Raw genomic sequence first — 4,696 nt, 5'->3', positions numbered from 1 at the left:
TAATTTCTACTCTGGCGGCTTCAAAGTCAGTAGGTCTGCCATCTAAGTCAAATAGTAGAGCTAGGCAGGTTTCTTTTCAGTCCTTCCGTCCTCAGGGAAGAGAAAGTATAGAGTTCTTGGCTGACTATTTTTGTAAATCAATACGACAAACTTAAGGTTTTTGGGTTTTTTTGGCTATCGAGCCGGGAGATTACATGGTTTCCCTGGATATTCAGGATGCATATCTGCATATTCCAATGATCCCATCCCAAATGACAAATATGGTCAAGAGAAAAAGATAAGAAGCTTCATAAATTGCAACACAACGGGTGTAATATATTGCCTAACATGCAGTTGTAACAAAAAATATGTGGGAATGACCTCAAGGAATCTAAAACAACGTATTTTGGAACACGTGGGGTCAATTAGAAATGCTTCTTCCGACATGGCCAAATTAAAAAAAACTAACATCTGTGGCACGACATTTTTATACATGCCACAATGGGAATTACAAAGAACTCCGGGCATTTGGTCTGGAGAAGGTCAACATAGGAATTCGTGGTGGTGACATTTCACAGGAATTGATTAAACGGGAGAGCCTTTGGACATTCAAACTTGGTGCTCTTAATCCAAATGGGATGAATGAGTTTATCAACTATGGGGTATTTTTATAATACCATCATCCCTATTGAATATTTTAACAAAAGTCTGGATCCATTAGTTTATACGCTGTACCCATGAGGTCTATCATGTATCTTTGTGTTTTTATATGTGATTAATATGGTATATTGTTTTTGGGATGATCCTATATATGATCATGTCATTGATTCCTCGTTTGTGATCCATACACCTGATAATCCAACTTCTCTTACAAACTCACATCTCACATTTTTTGTCTACACTTTCCATTTCTTATATTGGTGATTGATTGTCGCACAATAGTCTTACTATCACGGTTTTTTTCTCGTTTTATTGGCACTGGTCACTCCACTTTCATTTATATATTTATATACATTTTTGTATACTCAGAATCTTTACACAAATTTGGAGTTTGGTATTTTTCTAACAGTGTATTGAGGAATAGAATTTCATAGTTCTTTCACATTTTTTTAACTTCATTAAATATTTCTTATTGTTATCCTCTTCCCTTTTGAGGAAATTTGATTTAACATTATATCTCTACATATATTTGTCACTCTATAATTTAATCACGTATTTTGTTTCATTTTATTCTTGATTGGAACTTTTTATTATGTTATTTATATAACATAATATTTAGGTATTTAGGACTAACACGGCATCCTTAACACCATAGTCATATGTAATCACTTTCAATTATTATGATTAGTATATATCACATATGGGTGAATTGTGTCCAGTTATGGACAACACATATGACCTGATACAGAGATCATGATTGGATCATTTTTTGATGCTTTATCAGCTTATTAGCTGATAGAATATATTATGAATTTATGAATTAATTTTGTTGTATAACGGGTTTGAATACTATGTAGTACACCAATGAATGTATCAACTATGGTTCCCAGCATGCAATATACTAAATGTCTGCGGTGATTGGTCTACATCTGTGGCAAACATATAATAACACAGCTGTACTATTTTTCTTTCTCTAATTTATAAGGAACTTTTTCCGTGGTAATGCGCTCTTTTGTAGTCCCACTAGATTGGACTTAAAATGTATATCAGACCTAATATAACATTACGCTTTCCCAGTATATACTACAATCCCCAGCATGCAATGCATCTTATATTAAGATGGCGACTTTGTAGTACAAAGATGAGTGGATAAACTACAGATTCCAGCGTGCATTGCACTTAACGTCTAATTGTTTCACACATGTGGCTATCCTTGAATATAAAAGCACTCCTTAACGTTTTCTTAGGGTAAACTTCCAACCTCAGCATGCAATGCACATTATAATATGATGATTTTGTAGTACATATATACTACAGATCCCAGCAGGCAATGCACTTAGCGTTTGTGGTGGCTGGTCCACATGTGTGGCCATCACTTAATACACAAGCGCTATATCTTATTAGCCTATATTAGAATTTTTGCTGTATGGCTAAGTTTTTTCTGTAGCATTACCGAATGTGGATCTGTGATTTGTCCCTGATGTTGTGGCATATAAGACGATGACTATCCTGTTGTACGTCTTTAGACTACAATCCCCAGCATGCAAAGCGCTCTGATCTTTGTGATGATTGGACCAGATGAATGGTCATGACAGGCTAATGGAGACATCTTACTAGCCAATGATACTCCAAGTTTTGTGGAATTAACTGCCGGATATGCATATTTAAGGAGTTTTTTCTCCCAATACGTGACATGTGTGAGGTGAACAAGCCCCTTGACTGGGCAAAACGCGCGTCCTCTTCTTCCTTGGACATCCGACTTATGCAGTGATCGGACTCCAAGCAGCCTTACCCTGGGATCGTATGTATGCCTGTAACTGACCTTGTGTCACTACAGACATCTTTTGCTATGGACTGTATGTGAGTCTGTAAATGACCCCGTGTCAATACAGACATCTTTTTCACGAGCAACACGCAGAGCCTTAACATTGTGATTACACTGTTCTTCTGCTGTTTTAGTTAGGGAAATTTATTCCCCAATTTCAGTTTGATATACACTTATTTACAGTGCTGTTTCATTCTATTGTTCCTCTTACAATCTTTACTCACCAAATGAACAGGGTGCTATTAGATTAGACCTTGATGTGTTCTAGTAAATGCTGAATACCATATGAACTAACCACTTGGATGATTGCACATATCTGTGTGCTCATTACTTATTCATAAGAACAGCACACACCTTGTCTATCTATAGTAAATTGTTAACGGTGTGGGAGGATCAGTATTATACTGGCAGCTTATTTGTGTACTTTATGAGCCCTGTGGGGTCTGAGATACATTCCGACACACATCACTTTATGCTGGCTGCTACGCTAACTATTTACGACTAAGTCGTTGGAATGTGTTATAAGTAATTGTCTACCGACAGGATTGAATCGAATCACCTGCTATGTTACCTATTGAACGATTAAGTTGCTAGAATGTATTATTTGTAAATTGCCTATTAATAGGATTGAATTTAATCACACATCATACAGACCGTTATAAGTGTATCAATGTTATTTTAGATCAGTATATAAGCATCATTGTCATATGAACAGCATAATTTATAATAGCTTATTTGGACATCTTATTTGACTGTTCCAGGACAATAGTAATCAGTCAGACAATCACACTTGACTGTTTTACGTCATATGTTTAACCATGTGATTAACTGTATAATACAATTAAAGTACGCTCATGCAATACTTTTACTGATACTGTGTATTATTTAATAAAGTGGACTTCTCTGGTGAGTTAGTCCTACATACACTCTTACGCTGTGTGTACCTGGGCATCTACACTCCCCAGTTGGGAAATCATCTACAATCATACCATACTGGATATGCCCAATCTCGTCTGATCTTGGAAGCTATACAGTAATGGGCCTGGTTAGTACCTGGATGGGAGACCACTTGGGAATACCAGGTGCTGTAGGTCATTAATACTGGAGGTGGATTGGGACGATTGGTAAATCAGCAGAGTGGCAACCCAGTACCATTATAACAATCCACATACATCCATAGGATAAGATACTTTTATCGCAATTGTTACTTATTTACGACCAAGGTATTTACCTATCCACATGTATATGTGAATGCATGTGGAGATTTTATTATTTTTCATTTTTCAATACATTATATTTTCGCCCTTATCTAATAACTTTAAAATTTGTTTGAAGGGATACTCATCTTCAATTTTTTAATATAACTCTGATTAAAAGTTAATTTTTAACATAAGGAAATAGGTTGGATTATTCATTGTCAATGTGTTCCAACACCAACCCTTTTTCAAACTGGCAGTGTATATAAGGTTGTGTAGTAATTGGCCATGTAGAGTGTATTTGATATTATTTTCAGTTATCAATCAACTTATATAATTAACAGTCGACATTAGTCATGAAGAGTGCCCCAGCGAATAGCCCTCTCTTTCTCTCTTTGTCTTTTGTACCAATGATCCCATCCCACCAGCAATTTTTACGATTTGCTGTCCTTCAGCAACATTACCAATTTCAGGCACTCCCTTTGGCCTTTCTACGGCTATCCGGGTATATACCAAAATAATGTCAGTCATGACTGCTTATCTCAGGCATCAGGGAGTCAGAATTCTGCCATATCTGGACGACCACCTGAAATGGCACGGACTTCGGTGGTTTTGCAACACCATCTTCAGCTGACCGTAGCCTGCCTACAGAGGCACGGCTTGATCATCAATTGGCAGAAATCATCACTTTCTCCAACACAGCAGATGCTACAAAGGGTGTTTCTGCCAGAAGACAAGATTGGGGCCTTATCATAGCGGGATACACAAGCGGAGTATCCATTCTGTCAGCAATGCTGGTGCTGGGATCAGTGGTATCGACCTTCGACATGGTGGGGTATGCTCAGTTCCATTCCAGGCCTCTGCAAAAGTTGATTCTCTCCAGGTAGAACTGACAGCATCATTTAATACAGTCCCAGATGATCTTTCTCACTCCAGAGGCTCGTCACTCCCTCCTGTGGTGGCTAAAAATGGAGCATCTAAACAAAGGGCTCCCGTTCTAGCTTCCAAATAGGGTGCTTCTCACCACAGACACCAG

At 37.5% G+C, this 4,696-nt stretch overlaps 1 pseudogene; it reads left to right on the top strand.

Annotated features, from left to right (window-relative positions):
• Nucleotides 1-3,439: 3,439 nt before the first annotated feature.
• Nucleotides 3,440-3,558, top strand: LOC148509010 (5S ribosomal RNA; annotated as a pseudogene).
• The last annotated feature ends 1,138 nt before the right edge of the window (nt 3,559-4,696 follow it).

This window comes from Taudactylus pleione, unplaced genomic scaffold, assembly GCF_031769625.1.
Source record: "Taudactylus pleione unplaced genomic scaffold, aTauple2 ptg000333l, whole genome shotgun sequence".
Classification (NCBI taxonomy): Eukaryota; Metazoa; Chordata; class Amphibia; order Anura; family Myobatrachidae; genus Taudactylus; species Taudactylus pleione.
Note: the sequence above shows the minus strand (reverse complement) of the source record. Positions and strands in the feature narration are given on the sequence as shown.